The sequence below is a fragment of the Heliangelus exortis genome, chromosome 6, assembly GCF_036169615.1.
Source record: "Heliangelus exortis chromosome 6, bHelExo1.hap1, whole genome shotgun sequence".
NCBI classification, from domain to species: Eukaryota; Metazoa; Chordata; class Aves; order Apodiformes; family Trochilidae; genus Heliangelus; species Heliangelus exortis.
In genome coordinates, this window is record NC_092427.1 from 29,847,483 (window position 1) to 29,872,851 (window position 25,369).

Consider the following 25,369-nt stretch of genomic DNA (forward strand, 5'->3'; position numbering starts at 1 on the left):
AGTACTGCCCATGCAATGCAAAGGGCACAGAACTGATACGAGCACCTGTGAAACCCATCTATGACCTGAGCTTCCTAAAGCTGTAAACCCCTTCTCTCATCCCCCTGCATCTGTGGGCTGCAGAATGCCCCTGCCAAGAAGGCAGATACCTACTTATGAGGTTTCCCCCTTTGCTTTATCAATAGATCCACTTTTTTCTTGTATTCCAGGAGCTGCTGGATCCATGCATTAGATGCCATGCTGAGACCATGCCCTGAAAATCTTTTTTTACAGACAGTACTAGAATGCCTATAAATTGTCAGCATGGTTAGTATTAAATAAGTCATATCTGTGCAGTGGCTTCCAGCAAAGACTGTAAAATGCTTTGGCATTAAGGGAAGCCTCTCAATGTTTTCTGAGGAAGAGATTATTTCTGGTCAGGACCCTATGGGAGATATTGCTGCCATTTGGGTTTCTCTTTTCTTGCCTGGTTCAATTTCCAGTTTCACTTTTTCAGTTCTTTCATAATTATGATTAATACTATTATTACTCTTATTACAGTAAAAATGCAAACTTCTGGATTATTGTCAAGGCACTCTCTATTCTGCTCATTACTTTTAATGTCCCAGAGAAGAGAATAACTTCTTTGCTCAGTTGCTGTATTTAAGGCATCTTCATGGAGAAGGGGATCTTAGGTATAGATCTGAAATACAGAACTGATTTTTCTTTCTTCTTTTAATTTTTCCCTACCAAAAGAGCTTGTTTAAAGAAAGATGACAAAGTACACTTATAGTCTAATTTCCAGAGGAATCTACACATACCTGATACACTATGGGAAGTGATTTAAGAGTAAGGCCCTAAAAGGTGTGCACTGATTATCAGACAATATCTCTGCTTCTTATAGTTAGTCGTTTTTAACCAAGAGCACATGAGAGATGTGTAAGGAAAATTAAGATTGCATATTGATGGAAAAAATGTAAAATACTCTGAAATATAGGAGATAGGGTGATGGAGACTGACCCCAGTCACCTATTATTTGTGTAATTTTAATTACTCTCCCTGTAATTTAAGCAGCTGACACACACTTTCAGTGGTGTTCGGAAAGTTAATAGGGCAGCTGAGTAAGGATTTTAAGGTCATATTCTTGTCCTTTGGTGCTTATTTTATTTATTAGCTGCTGCATTAATAGTCTAATGATTACAGAAATAAACATTTATGTATATAATGCATTTTATAATAGTATACAGTGACAAATATTGTAATATTTACCTCTTAATATGTCTTCCCATCCTTGACTTTTTGGACAAAACTCACAAAAATACAACAGCATTTATATCAAGCTTCTTCATTCGTTATATTATATTTTAATTATGGTATCTAGCCATCAGTTTGCTGACAACAATTTTCCTGGGTGTCATTCTTTCTTTGATTCCACCCTTCCTGACTAAAATTAAAATATTGACAGAAATAATTTTGCATGAGCAGTGGAAAATTCAAAGAGGCCCTTAAAGTAGAGGAGCTTCGACATCTCTTATATATATATGTATATGTATATGTGCATTTGTCCCTGATTTCCAGGTACATAAACCTTAATGTGAGAAAAACTAGTGTGCTGTCTCACCCATGTTATGCATGTAGGTATATGGTGACACTTAAACAAAGTGGGTTTTTTTAACCCACATAAACCATGTTATAAAAATATAGAGAACCTGATTTTTCTAGGGCATTACATCTTCAAGAACAGGGAAGAATGGGGATTGGTATAGTACCACTTTGCATAGAGCTTTCCTGCTCATTTGTGAATTCATGAGTTTTTACCCCATTTATCTATCCCCTTCTCTGAGCAGCTCTGCCCCTCTTGGTCAGCAAAGCACAGGAAGCAGAGAGAAACCTGGACCACAGAACTGGCTGGGGACCTTTGAAAGCAGTGGCTTTCAGAAATAAAGTTGGGCAAGAAAACAGTCCTACAAGTTGCCAAGCTGGAGAATCCAGAGGAATTCTCCATGCAGGGAGTCTCTTCTGGTGGCGTGGAGACAGTGCAGTTCTGGGACTGCAAGCCCATTGCTGCTGGCAGTGTTTGTCTTCTGGAGACATCTCCTTGCACTTCTGTCCCTTCTTGTAGGTCCTGCTCATCCACTGATAAGCTGGGTGAGATTTCTCACTCCCACCCTTCAGGCAGAGACATAGCTTCAGATAATGCAGTGCCTCTCATACCTGAGGTTGCCATAGTTTAAGGCAATGGGTATACTACTGAGGTGTGCCAGAAAAGTTAAAGCTAGATTGATGACTGTTACGATATTTCTTGTAATTCCTTGTGTGTTTTTGTGAATACTTGGGTTTTTTTTCTGTATAGGCATAATTCATTGCCTTTCTATTTAGAGGTTACCTTATGATGGACCTTATAAAACCTCTTAGGTTTTATAAACAACAGCATGTGTGTGATGTAGTGACACACATCACTAAGTATTCTTTGTTTTAAATTCATTGCAGTGCATTGATCTCATAACGTTAACAAATCTTTTTACATATCATCCCAAAATGTCTATTCGACTTAAACAGCAAGGTTTAGACATTGAGCAATGGGTAATGAGATCACGGTCAGCATTAGGTTCTGAAGAGTTATAGAGATATGAGCAGGAGTGTGTTTTCTTGCTGTCAATAAATGTTGTAAATCCTAAATCAGACAATGCTGCAGTAATATCAAGACCCAGCAATCTAAAGGTGGCATAAAAAATTCAAGAGCAAAAAAGGGACAAGCTACAAAGAGCCAGAACTGTTTAGCACTTTGCAGAGTGTGTGTATGTGTGGTCAAGGCAAATTTCAAATATGCTGTATTGTCACACTTCTATATTTAGATGCACAACTGTGAGAAAAATCAGTCTTCAGTCCATCATACAAATAGGCCTGTAGAAATGCTCATCATTTTAATCCTGGCATGCTAATGCCCCCTGTGTGAATATAGATTTCTCAATTAAACTGAAGTAATTTGATGAAAGAACAAGTCTCACAGGCACAAGTAAAGGTTTCAGTAACAACAGGCTCAGCTGTTTATTGCTGGAGAAGCATTTTCCACTGGATGGTGGATTGCTGAGGCTTAAAGCTGTGCATGGATTCTTTGCTCAGATTTACCACAAAATGTACATGTTTCAGTGGGAAAGCCAAGAAAGACCACAACTTGGCTATGCTATCAAGAGTGTATCTCTACATCACATAAAGTTACATTTCCAAGGCCCCCTTAGAGCTAGTGCAGTGATACAGAGCTCTGATGCTTTTTCTAGGATCTCTTTTGATGTAGGTCTGTGCCAATTTCTTTCTAAGAAATCTCCAGACCCACAGGCTATTATAAGGGATAGGACAAAATATGTGTCTCCAGCCAAAGAACAGAAATCATAAATGGGTGAAATGACCTCATGTTAATACAAGCCATTTAGCCTTATCTATTTACAGTGCTTTATATTTTTAACTACTGGATATTTATAAAAAGTCACCATCTCTATTGGCATTTGACAAAGGACACAGTTAAATGGACCTGGCATTTTCTTATTCATGCTGTTGAGCTACTAGAATTAAGGTTCAGGAACTGTATGATGCTGTGTATTTTATGGTTTAAAAAAAAGATCTAATTCCTTTGTAGACAAGAAGTTCTAACATTTGCTCCTGAGAAGTTTGACTTCATTCTTTTTTTATAAATAGAAAAATATTTTTTCCGACTCTTCAGTGATGGCCTTAATTTCAGAGCTTTGTCTCACACATGTATGTGTCTTACTTGCACAGCTTCACAGATTCACTTTGTGGAATACATGAGAATTTTATTTTAATTATATGTTTCTCTAAATTGTACCACATTATTTTCTTCAGTTTGTTCAGTTTTAGGCCATAAATATTACAAACCCACAGAGATTTGTTTCTGCTTTCTTTAGTTAATTAAAGACACTGTTGGATTTATCTTGTGCTACCACCAGGAGGGCACAACAACTGAAATATTGTATTACTAGATTGTTGATTCATTAGCATAAAATAATCCATGCTTTTGATACCAGCACTTCAATGTCTCGCATTTGGGGTTTTTTTGTGGTTGTATCTAGGAAGCAGCAGGAGCAGCAGAAGCATAAAGAGGGGAGAGGCAGATCAAGAGAGAGAAAAAGGGAGAGCAACACAGCTGTTAAAATTAGCATGTTTCCTTAAGAAAAGACACAGGGAATTTGACAAAAAAAAGGAGTGGACAAGTTCAGCTTTCCTGGAGGTATATCTAACTGGCACCTAGAACGTAACATGGGAGTAAACGAAAGTAGTTCACTACTCTGCTACTAACAGATTGAATAATTACACACCCTTCTTTCTACCACATGCCTTCTCCCTTTGATGGAAAAAAACCCCTCTCAAACAACCTGGTTCTGACAAATATTTCTACTGTTTCCACCTAGTGTTTATCAATGCAAAGTAATGTTAGTTTTCCAAAAGGAATGATGTCCAATGGTAACTGCATAAATATATAAAGACACATGCAGACATTTAATGCATGTTTCACCTAGAGTTTATCAACAAATGTCAGAGAAGACACATTTCTCCAGAAGCTGCTCACTGTCTCTTTTACTCTCCTGGGGTCATGGTCTGATGTACTTTCATCCTGGGACACAGGTCTGCTGTTGGCCCAAACTCAGTGGAAGGCTTTGGGTCACCTGTAGAGAGACCACATGCCTAGGCATTATCTTGGGCCTCCTTCAAAACCCTTTTCCCTAGGTATTTCTCCACCCTTTCTGTGAGCTTTTCATGATTGTATGAAAAATTAATACGACTCTGACCAGTATTGCCTTTTCTCCCTAATTGCATCAGAGCATAGGAAGGTGAAGCAATGATATAATAGGGGAGGCTGAGGCTCCATGCCCAAACCAGGGAAATCCACTTACAAAGATGTGCACAGATGCAGGTAGTGTGACCTATATCTGGGAGATATTTTTCCATTTTTGGGAGAGACACCAGTAATTCATTCTTCCTTTCTGAGGAATAAAATAAGGAACCAGACACATTGATTATTAATCATTCATTTCGGGACTCTCCTCCCTCTTGACCAATGACATAATCTTCAGTGAACAATATGTATACTGTAATTGACATTTGCACACAGAAAAATCAGGTTATATTGTGTGCATCTGCACTAATAAAAATAGTCATCTTTCAAATCCTCCTTTTCAAAGTCTCACTGAACAGACTTCAGTATCTATATAGCATTTATTTTGACCTTCACCTCTCTGATCTCCCTGCACTGGGAAACTGTACAGAAATACAATATAATAGAAGCATACTTTATTAAAATACACATTTAGGCTGTGATCTTCAGAAGCTTCAAAGTTAGCTGCATCGGAAGCATTGCATCCATTTGGAGGTTCAGCTTGTTTGGACTTCACATAAAATGCCAACTGTACATGTCACTCTCAAAGTCAGTTGCATGATTATCTTCAAAACAGCATTGTTGATGTGTTGTGTAATTGCTGCATCTTGCCAGGTCTGAGTCTACAATTCTGCTTGTTTAAGATCCCTATTTTTTTATATCATAGATAATTTAATGCTATCTGTTATGGTAACCAAGAGTTCTAGACAAAGAACAGTCCCTCCTACTTGCAGATGAGTCACTATTTTAGCATGTCCTACTTCCAGCTCTATTTATTTATTTATTTATTTATTTATTTATTTATTTTGCTTTGGTTTGGTTTGCTTTGAGGGGGGATGAGGACATAAACCACTTGCTACTTCAATTGTGTAAACTCTGTTTTCTTTCATAAAAGATCCTGATGCATATAAATATTTGGGTAATTAGAAAACGGATGGGTTCATTATTGTTAGATTGCTTTATATAGAGATTCTGCTTTGTTTCTATCAATTCTAATGAAAGACATCTTGGCTTATGGCAAGCAATTAGCTCATGAGAATTCAAGTGTCTGTAAAAATATTACCCACTAAATACAAATCTTGTTATTCATGTTAAAAGAATAACATTTTATTTGCATTCAGGTGTGCTATAAAGAGCAGCTATCTTTGAGGATGATGGAGTGAGTGATCATGGAGGAAGCAAGACAGGTGAAAGATGGAAACACTAGCAAATAGCACACCTTTGAGCATAGGCAGGGGTCCATGCCATTACTGTGTATTTTCAGAAGTGTGGTAAGTGCAGGAATCACAACAGAAAGTGCTGTATTTTAAAAATAATACCCGTAAAATGATGCACTTAGAGAAATTAACCGTAGCTTTAAAGTATTCCCTTTCATGATGAATCATAAAGCACTGTTACCTTAATCAGTGATTCCTTGCAGAAAAAAATGCTGAAATATATGAGAAAATATTAGTCCTAATGATTTCCTTTTGAAAATATTACTGGTATAGTAATTTTAATTAAGGAAGAATTTAGCACTTTTGTATTTGTATTCCCAATGTCAAACTCTTTTGTTATCACACTTACACCTCTGTTATTAATGTTAGCCATGGTTTGCAAAAGAGGGAAAGCTAGTTATCAATGAATAATTCAGGCTCCATAACTGTCAGACCTCATTATTTTAAATAAGGCCTGGTAGTTCTAGTTGTAACTGGCTAATTGCATCATTTAAACTTAAACTGTTAGAATATTTCATATAATTCACAATTTTTAAAACTTTGAATACATTCAAAACTACTGTAGAACATAGGGCAAATTGCTTCAAATAAGGCTGAGAGAACAAAGAGACATTCAAGCTATGAGTCTTCAAGTTGTTAAAAGAAAAAGAAGAAAAACTGAGGCCAAATTGATACATCCAGTAGTTAAAATTAAATCCTATCATTAGAGTGAAATGATGTAAAATATTTGTAGAAGTGGAAGTTGAAAAAATTAAAACAGCTGAAACTAATGAACTAAGATGTAATCTGACACTTGATGAATCTTTCTTGCTAGATAGTTCAAATGCTGTCAGTGAAATTTTTCCTTTTGTGTGACTGTATTCTCTACTCTGGTTTGTATTTCCCAAAGTGCCTACAAAAAGATGCCATGGTGAACTTTAAGAAAATTGAAACACTGTTTTTCCAAAAGTATCCAGGGAGTTAGTTGTTAATTTTAACTTGTAAATAGGTAGTTTTAGCAATCATTTATATATGTTTTGTTTATCTGATAATAATTTACCCTTAATAATACCAACCTGACAAAGTGAGAAGGAAATACATTTTACATACACTTTTCTTCATAGTATGACAAGCAGGAAGAACCAAGGGTCATTATAAACTAGACTAACCTTAAAATGCTGTTTTTATCTTTGTCGTCAGTTTCATTCTCAGATTACATCCAGCTGTTTATTATAGATTAATATTTAATTTTATATTTGCCTATTAAAAAAACCCAATGTAATTCTGACTGGTCATGGAAGCTATTTGCATGTAGCACATTAAGACTTGTTCAGTAAAGGAATGTTATCCTCATTTTCCAGAGCCTACACTGAAGTTCAAGGTAAACCAGATACTATTTCTGTAATGTCTCCATGCTGCAATCCCCTCTCCCTCTCCTGATACAAAGCTAGTTTATCTGGGATTCAGAGTCTGGCTTACAGGTTTAATGGGATGCTGTAACACAAAACATGGTAGACTACCTGAGTGCTGTAAAAATGAAAAATCTTTATCTGCTGTCTCTGGAATCACTCCGGCATATTATTTCTGTCTTTATTTAATTAAAAAAAATTTTTAAAACCACCACAAACACTCAGCTCTCATGTTGGAACTATAAATTTCAGCCCACATTCCCATTAAGAACATCATTAAGGCTGTGGAGGTTACACAGCAAGGGCCTGGATCTTACCCGATATGTAGCAGCTTTGCATTGCTGGATATCTTGTAAAAACCACCCCTACATTTCTGCATTGTACTGGAGGTCATTACAGAATACACACAGAAACTGTGTATGCTCTTGTGTTTGAGAGCAGAATTGGTGCACCACACAGTTTAGCTTCCTAGGTCCTCCACATGCTGAAACAGTCTTTTCTACTTGTGCAAAAACCACCATCTAGCAATAATTGGTCCCCACAGGGATGCTGACTATCATATTCTTACATTCTTCTGAGCTCTGTAAACTAAACGCCCAAGTTTCTCGGGAGATGTATCTCTTAAGAAGATAGACAGCATTAGGTTGAGTTTTGCAAAACTTTGCTTAAAGAACATTTAAGGACCATAAACATTCTCTCCCGTCCCCTCAATTGTAACCTCCCTCTTCATGGGAACTTTGCAACCCCTGGGCAAGAGTCAGCATGAGGTTTCTGAAGATAAGCCAATTAGGCTTGAAATTTTCCATGTAACCCATATTTGGACTAGGAACATCATAAGCAAGCTACTACAGTTGGAATGTCTTTGCCAGTTTCTGTATTTTTTTTATGGTAATCACAAAGGCAATGGTTCTTCCTTCTCGGAAGGTAACAAAATGATATACCATAAAATGCTAAATAGCTCCTGCAATTAATATACTTGAGTATCAAAAAGTAGTAATGCTAACTTTGTCAGGTTAGGGTTTAAAAGGAAGGTAGAGGAGAGTGGAGATAGCACATCATACCTGATCTGGGTGCCTAAAGTCGGTTCTAACATTTAGCACATCATAGAATGGTTTAGGTTAAAAAGCTATCTTAAAGATCACCTAATTCCACCCACTCCCCATATATATCCATGTATCTTTATGGATAGTTCAAGATAATCATCTTCAAAGTCCTAAGTTGTCCATAGCTAGACAGCACTTTCTTGTGGGTCTGATGGTTAAGACTAGTGATTTAGTTGGCAGATTTGAGACTGGCATTCAGAGGTGGGGGTGCCTAAATAGCATCACAGCTGTAGCACTCAGTCACTGCAAGCTCCTTTCATTTCAGGACTTATCATCTTAGCTCCTGCTTGGTTCACTGAAGGCTTTTTGTTAGGTAAGTTCCCCACATTTAACTGATTGGGAAGCCCTAGAATTCACACTTGGAGGCAATAAATTTGCAGCAGGGATTACCTGGGAATCAGTAGTGATAAATATTTTGTGCCATAGTATGTCCAGTCACATAAAATAATATTCACAGCTGTATACAGGTAAAACAAAATAATCTAACAATACTCAAACTGTAAATTATTGAGGCTCAATGGAAAGACCATTAAAATCGTAATAATTTGTAAAGTAATGATTTTATAATATTTCTAATTTAAATCCATACTGACACCACTACCACTACATAGTCTGAGAGAGTTTTTTTCCTTGTGTTATCTCATAGAAATGGGATACAGTCAAATAAACATTAGTAAAACAAGTTGCATTTCAAAGGAAGAAAATATTTCCTCTTCTTGTCTTTTAGTGTCTGGAGACTTCTGCAATTGTTTACTGTGTTCACTTTCAGTAAGCTGTTGTCAGCTCAGCTGTCTGAACTATAGCTTCATTTTAAAATATTTTTCTTGGAAAAAATACCAACTAAGTCTCCGAATGTTTTATGTCTTCAGTCACATCAGATACCACAACAAAAAGAGGGCTTATTCTTGTCTGTTTTGAAATTACCCAGGGTTGGCTTCACCCTTGTCAAGGGCTGGTTCCCTGTGCGGAAGCTGACAGTCAGGTTTGGGGAATGCGAGATACGTTTCATTAGTGAAAGGAATCAAGTTCCATTTATGTACACAGCATGGTGTTAAAGTCAGTAATTTCATTGATAAAAAAACCTCAAACCATCTTTTTTCTTGGCAGCCGTAGACACCTGCTTGAAAAATATAGGGTAACTGGAGGCATACCGGAAGTGGTAGGTGCAGATAAATGGGTAGAGTGTTACTATTGCGCATATTCATTCTGAAGGGTCATTCAAAATGCCTCTTTACAAAAAAGCCTGAATGTAAATAATGTCAACTGTCTATGAAAGTGGGTGATTTAGGTCACTGAGCAGTGTACATTGGTTAAATTATATTATTCCTTCAAATACTTAACATACATCTGAGCTATTCTCTTGTTAGAGTGTAGAGAGGCAAGGAGAAAAGAGGCTTGTTTTACTTTGCTTGTCTATAAAATCTTCACTATGGAGAACCATCCACTGCTTTTGAAAAGAAAGCAAACAAATGGAGGCATGCAGTGCTATTGAATATTACAAAAAATGTTTGGAAAGAAAGACTGCGCATGATCTATCCAAAGAGGGAGATCTGAAACTAACCTCAAATGATAAGAATATACTGAAATACATGAGAGCATCACTTGAGAACTGTGAGAGAGTGAGGCAAGGTTTTATTCTTGGGATAAAAATATCAACAAATGTCTCATTATTCTTAGATCCATTCTTATTGAAAGAAAGAAACAGACCTCAGGAAAAACAAACAAAACCAAAAAACACAAACAACCACCATACAGCAAGAAAACTCATTCTTTAAAGGATGTATAAAAGCTGGAATTAGAGTTAAATTCCAGGGTTTAAAAGTTCCCATTTTAAAGTTTTGATTGAAATCGGGGAATATTTTTGCTCAGTTATCTTGAAAACCCCTTGTATCTTTTCTCCAGTGACCAGCAACTATAACTGTTCAACTAGGGCAAGGAGGTTTCTGAAATTTCTACTATTGCCAGCCTTGGAAAGAAAGAGGAATGAGGTACAAGTGACCTCCTCCTGCACTTTGCATTAGACAATCAGATCCAGTTGCAGCCTGTCTTGAGGGCACCGAGGGACTGTGGTCAGCTCTGTTTGGGAGTATGCAGGAGAAAGAGTTCCCTGGAGCCATGCTGACCAAACAATGGAACAGGACCTTGCAGACTGGTCCTGTTTTGCAGTGGAAGAAGGCTTCCCTCCTTACAGCCAGAGGCTTGGCCCGCCAAGGTAACACAGGGGCTAGTCTGTTGAGCAATGTGACTACTTATCAGGTTAGAAATCCTATATTCAAATTTATTTCAGCATAGGAAGGTACTGTTACCATTCTCTGTTTTGGGGCAAATTATATAGACTTTGGCTGTGGGTAAATACTCTTTCTAAAAGTGTTTTCAACAAAATCCTTTTATGTGTATATGAATCTCACCTGTGAATATTCTTACATAAGTATTTTAAGTAAGGAAATACTCAAAACCAGATGCATTGAGGATAATTATTCTGCCGATTGCAAAGATACCAGAAGTGCCATAGTTGAACTCTTGAGCATACAAGCAGTGAGCTGAGGTAGAGAACAACAGCTTTTGACACAGCTGGTCACAGCTAACATTTCTGTTCTTGATCCACTGAATCATTTCCATCCTGTAAAAACATTCATCATGGAAATAGTCAGAGACAGAGGAGGAGTCTGAACTCTCCTACAGAATCTATTCTTGACCCAATCTGAGATGGTAAGAAAGGGCTTTGATAGCTACATGTATTCTCTTCACTCATAAATAATAAGGGTGCAGTGTTCAGTGGTCCTAGTTCTTGTGGTTACAGTGGAATTGTCACTGTTTTATTAGTTACTTTTGCACTTTCTGATATGCCTGTAAAATGACATTCTGTTTCAGGAGATGGGCCTGTCAAGGAAGCAGGGAGAAGGTGGATGGCATGATGAGTGGCTTCCAACACTGTGTTTATGTCTCCATGGGATAGCAGTATTTTGTTAACTCTGCTCTCTCAATGGGGATCAGTCACTTCTGCCAACATAAATATTTTCAAATATTGCACTGAGAATTGCTGTAAAGTTACAGGAGATTTTCTGCCTATATGACTGAGATAGTGTCTTCTTTGATTTCAACTTGATTTAATTTTGTAGAAGCAGAGGCAAATACAGCATGACTGATAGTGCAGCCCTCCAACTTGCATTATTGATACTTCCAAAGTGTCCAGTTCAAATGGGGGCAGAATGTTAACAGAACTGAGGGTACCAGTCTAGTGGCTGAAGGACAAAAATAAGCTGCCTTTTTGATCTTTGCTGGTCAACAAAAGCATGCTTTTCTTGCTCCAGAAGTCTTTCATGTGAGAGAAAATGGACAGAGATGAAAACCCACGTCTGATCTCATGCTTCGGCAAACTGTATTTTCTTACACCCACAGGAGATGAAGATTTCTGGCCTTTCAGAATAATGGACAGAAGTATAACATAAGTCCCTTTCTCTGATGTAGAAAGTCACTGATAACGTTTATTCTGTGTATAAAATATTCTCTGTATGCAGTTATTGTCCTTAAATACATGGCCTTCTTGAAATGAGATTGGTCAGAAAATTGGAGTCTCTGGGCATAAGCCAGACCCTCAGTTCTCTAAATGAATCATAGTGTGAGCTTTAGAAATAATATTTACTACACATGTCATCACTTTTCTTGCAGATTTTGTTTGGAGGAGCTGGATCAGACAGAGATGGAAACATGACAGATTCTCTAACCACTGACTTGGATTAAAAACAGCTGAAAGTGAGCAAGTAATTTTCAATTATTTTTCAGATAATTTTTGGTTTTTATTTATACCCTGCATGTAAAATACTTATGAGGAAAAAAATCTATTAATTCACTAACTATACAAACTTACTCCACATATTCTAGTGATTTTGTTTGTTCTCGTAGGATGGCATGAAATAATAATTTTCTGAAGTCTTTGCATTAAATGTGTGTCCCTGCTTTCATGAGCATTGTTGTCATAGTGGAGATAAGCAAAGGGGGAAATCTGTAGGGCTTTGGCATTTTCAAGCAATGGGAACGAATGAGGAACAAGGAAGAGAAGATGAGGATGAGGGGCTTTTAGAAAAATAAACCTGCAAACTGCTTTTGGCTTTTGTGGCTGAAAAAGAGGGAGTCTTTTGATTGCAGTACATTTATTACTGTCATGTTTAGAGCATATATACCAGTCTGCTACTTTCTGTGGGTCACTCAGGTAAGGGGCAAAGCCAAATCTTGCTGGACTGCATCGCTATGCAAAGTGACAAGCACTGGAGAGAGACTTGGTGGGATAGGCAATAGCCAACTGAACTTTCTGTCCTGAGTTTTACCTTTTTCTTCCTGCTTGACATTTCTCAGAGTGAGCTGTATTGCAGATTAGTGGGCAATGGCCATGGCAATAGGATGGAGAAATGAGAATTTAGTTCAATATAGTACACAGGAATGGGGAGGGCAGGGAAAAACAAAGAATATTTGTGAAAAATTGAAATGACAAGGTCACTTTGAATCTTTGGATGGGGGAGCTGTTGTGGTAGTTTGTTGCATTATGATTAGAGATGGGCCAGCTAGGATGAATGAGGTGAGAGCTTCAGCTATTCCTCTAACGAGACAGAAGAAGAGCCCAAGGTTAGGCTAAAACACATCTAGCACTGGTGGCTTTGGGTTCTTTGCTTTAATGTAAAGAGTTTCAGCTTCTGACAATTTATCTCAGAACAGAAAGCAGGAATCCAGAAAAATGTCCAGTCTAAAATCATTCCATCTGGAAAACTTGAGAAAGACCATTTTATACCACTTCTAGTCTTCCATCCATAATAAAGACCTTTATAGTCCCACTAATAGCCAGCCTGTTATCAAAATGAAAGCAAGTCTGAAAACCTTTCAAATTTCAGCATAGGGTTTTTTAATTATGAAGCTTTCAGTTGAGATGCCAAACTTCTGTCAAAGGGTGCATGTGAAAGAGTAGTCTGCATACGAGGACTTGCAGTGGGAACTGCACTGAAGTGAGCGTATGATCCCTCTGTCAGACATTTCTTTCTCTTTGGCTTTATCCTGTGGGAAGTAGCTTTACATTCAGATTCAGACTACAAGGGATTCTACGAAAGCTGAATTTCTACACTGGCCGTGCTTATTCTGCAGTGTGTCACACTCCCTGCAGTGAGGGCTAAATTCTCCCTATTTTGAACAGCTTCTGTCTAATGCAGACAAAATTCCTCCTACTCACAAGGATTCCAGGAGAAAGTGAAAGCAGAGAACAAGGGCAAGTGGAGACGTGTGCTGCAGTTTACCTTGGACTTCTTGCTTTGAAACACCAAGCTCACTGAGGTAATAACAATTTGGTTGAATAACAAAATCCATATCCAGCCTGTTTCTGAAAAGTGCAGACAGCAGTGCAGGATTCCTTTTCTCTTGAATTAATAATGTCTGCTCAGTACATGGTCATGGGTATTCATGATGATGCAATGGGACAGAAGTATATGAGTCCAGCATGTTTTGAAGTGGCAGGTCTCGGAGTCACTTAATAATGACCTGTATCTCTTTAGGAAACTTTTCCTGACCATTTGCATCCTCAAGGTGCTTTTGCAGACCTGAAAGCTTCATCTCCTTGAACTCTGGCAATGCAGAGCAGAAAGCAGCTTCTCCGGCTGAGGATGTGGGGAATGGTCTGCTACGTGGGAACTGGAAGCATCAGGATAAACAGAGCTTTTCACCATTATCTCTTTCTCTGGATAAAGAGTTGTATGTTAAATTGTTCACAACAAGGTAAAAGGTCTGTCAAAGATTCCTCTTCTCCTGCCTGTTTACTTGCAGGTAAAAGAATCCAGACTATCATCTGATGAAATCTCTTTTAATAAGATAAAAACAGCAGCAGGGATAAACAGAAAATGAGAAGAAAGAGGTTTTCTTTGTATATGTACATTTTCTGTACTGAAAACAGAAACCTTTCCTGTGATTTTGGAACATATATATTATTATTTACTCCCTACTATTTCCTTAATCCTCTGAGCTTCCGCAGTCCAGGAAAGCCAGCACTATTAAAATAGACACTCCAAGACAGGGTTTTCTTGACCAAGAAAACAATCCTCAGCCATTTCTGCAGATTAAACGATATTTCAGAAAGCCAGAAAAGATGACTCAAAGCTTCACAGCTCTGTCCATGTGAAATGATACCTGAAAACTGTGCCAAATGAACTCCCTGATGCTTTTTTTGACTTCATAGTTATCACAGTTTCATTTGCTATTGAAAGGGATTTACTCATATGGAAAAATAACAGGCAATGTATGGGTGCATATATAATACATAGACACTGCTTTCTTTTTCACGGAGTTTAAAGAAGACACATGACTTTGATGTTACTGAAGTGTGTGTCATAATCATCAAACAGAGCTGGTGCCAAATAAACCAGATGGAGCTTTTGATCAACAAATTTTACCCATTTTTGATATCTGTAAATTATTTGTCATAAATGCAACACATAATAGGATAAGGTAAGAAGAAAGATCTGCTCTCAGAGAAAAAAAGAGAACCATTGGGAGCTCATGCCTTATTATTTGACCTTATATCAGAAATAGATGACATGCAAATGGCAAAGTACAAATATTCAACTCCAGCTGGAAGAGATTTGCTTAATGCTTTCTACTGGAGCAGAAGGTGGCATGAGTGGTTACTTCATCCTCCTCTACTATGAAAAATTTCATAGCATTTCTGCTTATCTGTACACATATTACTCATTTGTTGTACTTTTATTACATTGCTGTAATAGTATATTTCTTTTATCACTTTCTTTGCAAGAATATGTAGTGTAGCTTTGCCTGTGTCTATCTGAAACTGGTTTTATATACACTGTATTGTATCCTGCCTGTAGTAAGAAAGAGACAAAATGTAAGAAGGGGTTTGTTAAATAAGTAGTATGTATCAATTTTTTGTATGAAGAATGACTTATGAAAAAGCCCTACAGCTATGCAGCTATGACTTCCTATGACTTGCTTTGGCCTTCTAGAAAGATGTGGAGAGGTAGAGAACATATATAAAGGAAAAATAAACCCCTATTTAAACTGTTAGGGTTTTTATATCCTAAATTTCTCCTCTCTCTTTTTTTTTTTTTTTTTCCTCTTCTCTTTTCTTTATTCATGTATCCTCCTAAAAGAAGACAAAAAATGTTTGTGGCCTAGGATGTATTGATGTATTTTTCTCCTGGTTTGGGCCAGTGTTAAACCGTGACAATTTTCTTGTTATTGAGACAGCTGAAAATTCTGTATGCCAAATGCTCTCATGTTTACAGACAGCAAGCAATACTACACATTACTTCTGTGAGTCTGTACAGCCCCATCTCCATCACATTCCTGGGATCCTCCTCAGATACTTCCTATCGTATTTGCATGGGGCTGCAGGCATGAGCTGGGCCGTATTTCCTCTGCCCTTCAGAATATGAAAAGGATAGAAAAAAGATCTCAAGATTTTTTCCACTTGATTTAAGTTTTATATTTTGATTTCCTAAAGACAACTTTTGAACAAGAGCTGATGTTTTTCTTACCATGCAGGATGTTACTAGAATCTCATGGTAATAATCTGAATTAATTGTAAGGCAAAGTTTTCCTATACTTGATTTTGTAATGATATTTAATATATCTGTGCAATCAGTTCTATCTGTGATTTTCCAATAAAGGTTTTTAAAAGACAAAATATTGAGTTTAAGATTGAGATATAAGAACCCCTCCATACAGTTGAGATGCTGCACAAGAGTAAGCTAATATCTGAGCACAGGGGAGTCACCTCTATGGATTAATCTGGTGGGCTCAGTCCAGTCCTACTCACCTCACCAAACCCAGCACTATAATCAGCAAGTCTCTACACAGAGTTGAAGAGTTAAGCAATCACAATAACTTAACCATCAACTTGACCTTTAAGATCCCTTCAGAACAGGTTTGATCCACACTGATTTACTATATCTCTCAGACAATCAAATTTCTACTAAACCCCTGATTGACAAGAAGTCATTTTTTGATGCCTTGTTTTAGCAATGTCCCATGGCAAAATGTGAAAGGAGTGGGTGAAAGTCACATTTTACTGAAGTCAAAGGGAGAATTGCTTTCAATAGAACTGGAATTTCACCCAGGAAATGCACCTGTGGTTTTGGGTCCCACTTATTTCTAAATTTTTCTGTGTTGCCCAATGTAAAATGCCCATTATGTCTATTATGTAAAATTGCAAGCTACTATGAAGTCTTTGAGACACTTATGTAGTAGTAGTTTTTCATGAAAAAATATACGACAATTACATGAACTACAAAATGCTGTGTTGCCTGGCATGATAATTGTATTATTCTGTCACTTCTTTGGTAATGAAAGACGTGACTTATTTGTAAGTTATTTTTTGCCAAACACGAGGAATACAACATATCAGAAAAAAAATTTCCTCTCTTGCATATTCTTCAAATGGCTATTCCATAACCAGCCATTTTCTGGGGCAGATGAATCAGATGTCCTTGCAAGTCCTCACTTTTTTGTCTCTAGGGGTTGTTTTCTACCTCTTGATCTGAATAGGTTGGGTTCTTTCCTCAAAGTACTGAGGAACTAGACCTCTCTCTGTCTTGTAGCAATGGAGGTCAAGCACTGATATGAAGCTGTCTCACTGTACATCAACTATATATAATAATAGTGCTAGGTAAGTGCTACAAGTGCTACATTATGCTTGTTCCAAGTTGACTCTTTTCCTGTCATGCATGAAATTTTATTTATTTAGGAGACAACTTTAAAGCAAATTTTAAATACCTATATCTATGTGTCTGCTCTGGGCATTGATGACATAGAACAGAGCACTAGGAAGTGGATAGGAGTAAACACCTAAAAATTACAGAATAATACCCATCCAATTAAAATTACAAAAGACATTTTGAGCACACCTTTCCAAAGCATTGTCATAAGCTACATATGACATAGTCATTGAGTTTTATACTGACATGATGATCCAAGTATGGCAGAGGTGGGTATATTTTCAGGCACGATACTTTCATGGAAACTGATCTTGGAAACCAAAAATTCAAATATTTAATAATGTATTCATTTTACATATTAATATCAGATATAGAAACTTTACATGTAAGTTACCACATACTATAATTATAGATTCTATCATAATAAATATGATGTGCAATATATTGATTTATGTGTTTTATACCATGCATTATACCAACCATATACAAATATATATTTATATATATGTTTACAGAATATGTTATATAAACTATATAAAAATATTTTCTATATTTATATATTTGAACAAAGAATATTAATTTACGTAATATATTCCCACATTCCCTGATGAATGATTGCACTGTACCACCCAGGAAGGATTTCTAGGATATCATTATATCATACTAGACTGAGTACATTCTGCAGGCACCAGTTTGCCACCAAAGACACTAGTCATGGAATGATGTGCTATAGAAACTCATATTGATGTTTTGCCTTTTAAAATGAAGTAATTGACAGCAAAGCATATTTCAAGGTCTGGTTGCAAATATACTCAAATAGAATTTGGAGGAGGAGGGGTATGGCTGGAAACTCCCAACCATACTACAAATGTCAGCTCTGTTGTCAGAGACCTTGTGACGTTGAACCAAACTGTGAAATATGTGTAATTCTTCTAACATTGCTGATGATGTAGCACCAGATTTTTTTTGTGTGCGTGTGAGCATGTACATGTGACTGCTTTTGACCATGACAGGTTTTCATACATCTTGTGTCATTATAGAACACATGACTTGTGTCACCACCGCAACAAGAGAAATCCATCATGGATCAAAGTGCCAGGAAAAGTCCTATTCACTATATAAGCCCCACTAAAGCTTTCCAAATACAGCTTGAGTGGAATTTAAGTGGGCCATAGGCCATGTTTTGCTCCTATACGCAGGCATGAATTTTACACTGCGAAAACAAACTAAAACATAAAGCATTTTCTAATGTAACACGGAACTATCTCAAGTCACAAGGCCATCCAGAGCTAGATGTCTTTGCCAGTATTTAACCTTGAATACTATGTTATTTTTTTCTATAATACAAAGAAAATAATAAAACAGTCCAATATTATTTTAATACTTTTAACATTGGACTTTCAACCTACATACAATGTTACATCTGTCTGAACAGAGCCGTCTATACTCTGCTCAGATCATGAGCTCCTTGAGCAAGTATCATGCCTATCTCCCTTTTTATATATCACCTAGAGTACTACAAGTTACATAAAAAATTTTCCCATGTGAAAGATTAATTTTACTCTGAAAAAAACCCCAAATGTATTTATTGTTATAATTTATAGTGTTTTTATATGTAAATTATATAAATATATAAATAGCTATGGGGTTTTGTTTGCAGTAAAGTGATTTCTTTACCATAATGTTCACTGCCTTTAAAAGCCTCTTCAGACAGTACAGCAACATTCTTCCCCTCCCACTGTATTTAAATGCAATGCTAACTGCTATTTGTAATGTGCATATTATAATAAATAAAAATGTAGGACCCTTTAAAAATGGAGTGAAAAAGCATGAAACTTGGCTAATAATTTAAAATCTATAGAGATATTTATGTCACTCCATTCTTTGTAATGAGGAAGTTCCTTTTCATGATTGATTGCAGTAAAGATTCTAGCATCTGCCTTCATTCTGAAATCTTAAATGTTTTTACTTTACTCAGCGTTGCAGACTATTGTACCCACTTGTTTTAATGCATTGAAGTAGGAAATTAGGGACCTCTAGAGACCAAAAATCACTGCTGAGCTGCTTAGGATCAGCCATGTGATCCTAAAGATCTTTTATATTCCACTGATACTAATTTTTCCCGATTTCAATAAAACAATGGGAAATAAAATACTCTGCTTATGAAGGCACATGTACCTAATTTCATGTAATATTTCATTGGAAATTGTCTCATTTCATTCTCTCTGATTCTGTTAAAAAATCACTATAGTGAGAGAAAGTCAAACTAGAGATTATATTAGGCCGAGGCAAATGGTATTCACCTTTTATAGTCCCTATGTTTTATAATGAAGATACTTCATTGAAACAATGATGCATACTTCAACAGTTCCCTGGAGAGCAGTGAATCCTGTTTGGAGGGATTCATGAATATGTGTATTAGCACAATCCAACTGGAACTTGCCCTTAAAAACGAACCACAAGAGAAGCTGATCAGTTCCCGCTTATGTATATAATCAGAAGGTTATCATATTATCTCCCCCTCCACAGGGAAAAGAAGACACATATTCTTCTTCCACTTTAAGATGAGAAATGCCAAAAGAAACAACAATCTCCCCCTCCCTACACTTTCAGCAACATTTTCAGTATGAATCCAGAAAGACCTTTTAGAACAAGAGAATATACAATGAGTTTCTCTAAATGAGGATTTATTTTGCATACAATTAGTCAGAGTGTAAACCTCTTTTTAAAAAATTACATCTGCATTAATTTAGTCAAGGCCATCAATAAACCTGAAGTGAGTTCAAAGACTGCTATAGATGGCAGAGAGATGAGACAAACATTTCACAGAGTCAAGGCTTGCAAAGATATACATGAAGCTCTGTGTCCTGAAGATGAATGAGGAACACTTGGCAGTTCTTGAAGCAGTAGTTTATTTAAAGTAGAAAGAATTCAGTGAAAAATACTTCTGGCCAGCAGTTGGTGCCCGGCTCTCAAGAAAAATGGCAGACCACCACTAAGGTAGTGACAATGATAAAGAATAGCCACATAGATTTGCAGATTTATCTTTAGGTTTGTAGCAACCTCAGCTCTATGAAAAAGAGTATAGCAATGAGACTCCTTACCAGCTTAGGAAACAAACTAAAAAGAGCTACTGCCTTGTGATGGTGGTGCATATTATTAAGAGGTCATCACATATACTGGACAGTAGCAATAAGCTTTATCATCCAAAATGGGCAATTGTTTGGTCTGAGCTTGGAAAGACTGAACAGTGCAACAGGAAAACAAGAAAGAAAAGTCTAAATTATCGATCACCTCCTGGGTAAAATGTGGCACTGCCTTATTACCACCTCTGATATATCTCCTGAGTCTGTAACACCTATACCCATTTATATTGCTATCTAAAAGTGCCAAATGCAAAGTAGAATTTACTTAAAAAGATGTCTTCAATTTTATTATGGCTAGGAAATATCTCAATGCTATTGACTGGCATGTTTAATTTAACCTGTCAAACAGTCATTAATAAGACATCTGAGGATATGAATTTGAAGAAACTCTTACAAGATGTAGCTTCCTCTCACCCAAAGCCATGAAGGTTGTAGCTTTTTTATTGTTGTTGCTTTTTGGTTTTATTTTATTTGTTGTTTTTTTTTTCAAGCACATATCAGGAGTCTAGCCTTGTTCTTTTCAGCCCAATGATCCAGCATACAAAAGCTTTCTGGATGCCTATGGTCTTTTGTGCACTAGAAGCAAAAAATCACTGCCTCTCTATGTACTAGTGTTTTCATTTCAGGATAGAGGCACTATGCCTTCTAAATAAGATATATAGAGGAGGCATAATTATACCCACTAAAGAGGACATAATCTCGTAATTGTGCAGTAGAGCTATTCTCAGATTGCACCACCGACTGTACTTGCATGACTGATAGTTTAACATCAGGTTCAGCTTCTAGTCCAAGGATATTACTTTTACTTAAAAGGTGGTTGAATGCTGCTGAACACATGTGTACACGTACAGGTTTTTGTGAAGTGCTCTATTTACCAATGCAGATCTGCCTGTCTGGTTGGTTTTCATACACATACAGACAGATATACAGAAACCAAGCACTTGAAACATTCAACTCTACCTTTTTTTTCCACAGCTAATAGTGGCTCTTCACCATACAAAAGAAAACCACTTTTTTCACATGGGGGTGGGGAGTAAGGCTAGCAGGTTTGTTTTGCTTAACTTGCTGTGGTGTGTCACATTCAAGTATAACACTGCAGCTATTACCATATGCCAGCAAATAGCCAGCATAAGCAGATGTGCTGTTCCTCCACAGTGACCCCACTCAGAAGTTTAGAGACCAGAAGCAGAGTGATACCTATTCCTAGCCCCACATGGGCCTGCACATGTGTATGCACAGTGCAAGAACATGTTTAAATGAACAGAAATATTTCAGCGTACTGAATAATTCACTGCTCCTGGGTCTGTTGTCTCTGTGTGCATCCTTGCACAGAAATACTTGAATGTAAAATGGCAAAACCCAGAAAATTCTGATGATTCTCTGAGTGCACTAAGGAGACATCACAGCAATTACACATATTTTTGTATCTGTGTGTGCTTTCATTCCTGCTGTCTGCTGAGTTTTTGAACTTGTGCAAAAAGCAGTTTTCACCAGCGTCACAGTGATGTTCAGTGAAGACAAAGCTCGTGCATCACAGCAGGGGGACAAAAAGGGGGGGGAGAAGGTCAAAGGGTAAATTCCAGTTGCTGAGACATGTTTTTATGAGTTGAATCTTAACCATGTGATCAGCAGCATTCAGACTCTGAGCAAAAGCCAGTAGGAATAAGCATCTGGGGGAACCTTTGCCAACCTCTGTTCTGGTTTTATAGCTGGCTGACAAAAGCCAGGTTCTTCCTTTCCAGTTGTTGCTTTCTCCTGTTGTTCTGGTTTTCAGATAGAAAGTTCTGAAGTAGTGATCATGGTCCTTCAGCTTTTTGAAATGGAGATGAAAATAAGCACTTTGTTTCTCCTGTATGTGTGGTAATTCTGCTTCATAAAGGGCCTTCAATTCACAGGATGTGCTAGTGCTACCTTTTTGGTAGAAAGAATGTGCTAGAAGGAAGTGATCTCCATTACATGAGCTACATGTGCACTGTGAGCAGGAATGGCAAACAGCCATTCTAGCTCAGCCAGGAGAATATGGGATTTTGGTAAGCAAAGACACCATCCCTGCTGAAACTCACTGAAGATGCCTCATTAGAAGAATTTAATAAACTGTGTGAAAAAAGTTAGGTGATGGCTGTATGTCTGGCCTTGATGAATCAAGTTCTCTGTTGATGTAATTTTTCAGTTTAAATTAGTGCTTCTACACCCATTTATGCTTGAAAAAATATTAATCTATTGGGTTTGTACAAGTTGTAGAAGTACTGCGAGCGATACCACAAATTAGGCCAAACAAAAATAATGAGCCACTTAAATGTTGTGTTACTATATATGAAAGAAGGTTTAGAAAAGAAGGTCCTCTCCTTGTCCTCAAAGCTCTGTGAACACTGTCAGTAATTTAATATAACCAGAACCCACCCACACTGTTTGACTCCTGTGTTTTGACAGACAATTTACCAGTTCCTCAGTTGCTCTAAATCTGCAGAGTTTCATTTCAGTCCCTGGAGCTACATCAGTTTATTCCACTTATGGACCTGATTCAACACCTTCAAATAGCTACAGAAGGAGATGATTTCTGCCTATTTTGTCCTGGTTTACAGCATCTGCTCCCTATGTTTTCTCATATAGGAGTATGAGATATGACATAATTTTCTCATCAATTACTGTTACAAATACCATAAGAGGCAGAAAATAGGCCATGCAAGCCTGATCCTGAAATAAGCAACTCAAACAAGTAAATGACATTGACTTGTAAGAATAATTCGCTTGAAGTAAAGTTTATAGGGTTATCATTAAATTTTGTACAGGTATGGAAAACAGCCCACTTCAACACCAAATTTTATTAATGGGAGTAGTTGAAATGTACCATTTGACTATGAGTAGAACCATAACATTCACATTCAAATATTTATGACATTCCCATGTTCCCTGAAGGTCCAAATCTTTCTTGGCACTTCAGGGAAGATAAATGGGCTTAGCATCCTGAAGAGCTAGTCCTTCTATGAGCTCCCATGAAAGCTTCATATTTGTCCTAGAAGAATAAAAATGTATCAATGGGGCAAATTTTTCCATTTCTTAGGTTTTTATTGTAGTATCTTTCTTCTGTACTATTTGTATAATTGAATTTCCTGATTTTGGAATGGGTTCACTTGACCTCAGAATAACCTAAAATATTACTAAAATTATTTTCACCATTTTCTAAGGAAAAATTATTTCCTTTACTCCTCCAGTCTTAGCAAAATAATAAAATATTGTTGCTTTGCTGATAGCACACCAGACAAAAACTAAACCTAAATAGAGTATTTTCGATGCTAAAAAATTACTCTAACAGAAAGCAAAATTAACTTTTAAATTTTGTTTAGAGATACTAAATAATCTACGAAGTCAAACACTGTTAAAAATCTCCTTATTTTAAACTAGAGAACATTTAACAGCACTGAAGCTTTCACACAGCTAAACAAAAGCTTTCTGAGGGAAGTTTCAGAAGGCATTTCTTTTGTTTTGTCCATATTCTAAGTGCCCTCTACTGCCAAAGGAGCTGTACTACAGAGAGAGAGATAACACTTGCCTATAAGCGCCAAGTAGAAACCTACTCAGACATTGATATAAAGAAAGAATTTGATACTTCCTGGTATCGCTTTTCAGGCTCTATGTAGCTGGACTTGAAAGTTACCACCAATAGGATGTCTTTTTATACGAAAAAGAAAAGTAAATCCAGTGGTGGCTGGAAATACGTAATCATTTATTTCTGCTGGCAATGTGGGTTCTTCCTTTCTGCAGCTTGCTGTCTTCCATTGGTTTCTCTACCTACCTGCGATGCCTATTTCAGCATTTGAGACACATATTTCTCTAGACCAGCTGTGATCTACTGCCCAACATGTAGGAAAGATTTTAGAGGTGGAAAACAGAGCGGCGGTCTCTCCCTGTGGAGCTGAGGGGGTGCCACGGTTGGGAAAGATGGGGAGATGTAATCAACACCGCCTGCACTCCTACCCCAGAGCAAATCCCTGCCGGGGTGCCGGAAGGTTTCTGAGTCAGGACTCTCCCCTGTGGGATGGAGCGCTCCTCCTCCCGCGATGGATGGAGCTGCGGGGCCGCTCCCCGCCCTGCCTGCCCCGGCCCTCAGCAGCCGCCCTGCACTCCGACAGAGCCTTCAGCTCTGCATTTCTCAGCAGGGCGATTTTCATTTTTAACGAGCTTGTACTGTGCAAGAAAGACCAGAAGTGACTGAGGAGGTTCTGGGGTTTTATTTTCCCTACAAAGGGGTCAGATTGAGAAAATGCAGCTGTGCAGTATGCAGAGCAGTGGCTTTTCATTGTGAAAAGTTCTGAAACCAGGGGGAACGAGCTACAACCACTGGTCTAACAAACAGTTGTAGTGACTCAATAAAAGGCTAAAAAATGCATTTTTATGCATCCTAAGATAGTCTTAGTGCATTTAACAATTTGTGTAGAACTGGAAGAACAAGTTGTACACTAGTGAATTTATGGGGGGGGGGGGGGGGAGGGGGGGGGAGGTACAACTATCTATATACATGTATATATGATTTATTTGTGGTGGGTATTACAGGCACCCTGGCTAAGCTGTGAACAAAAAAACATAAATTGTAACACCTGAAGTCCTTGATCAGATTAACCCCTCATCCTCCAGCACATCTTGAGCTGCAGTCGTATTCTCTGACAGCTTCCCAGCTCCTGCCCAGCTTAGTTTGAGGCAGAGTACAGCGGCAGTCTTTGAATGACACAGGAATCCTGGATAAGTGGGAATTGCGGCTGTTTTTTTGTTGGCACGGAGGCCCCGCTGGTTACCGAGGCGACCACTGCTGAGGGTCCAGCCCCGTCTCAGGGACTGCAGAAGCTGTCAGGAGTTTCCAGTGCTGCATATTTACGGGCGATGGCCAGTACTTCATTATAAAGAAGTATCTGAGAAATTACATTTTCATTGCTTTTTTCCTCTTTTTT

The 25,369-nt window shown here is 37.6% G+C and overlaps 1 long non-coding RNA gene across 1 annotated transcript in view; it reads left to right on the plus strand.

The window, feature by feature from the left end:
- The window catches only part of LOC139797284 (uncharacterized), a 25,870-nt gene extending 11,425 nt beyond the window's left edge, over positions 1–14,445 (plus strand). The window contains exons 2-3 of the long non-coding RNA XR_011726391.1: positions 12,245–12,328; positions 13,755–14,445. This is a non-coding gene — a long non-coding RNA (uncharacterized lncRNA). The remainder of the gene's footprint in view (positions 1–12,244; positions 12,329–13,754) is intronic.
- The last annotated feature ends 10,924 nt before the right edge of the window (positions 14,446–25,369 follow it).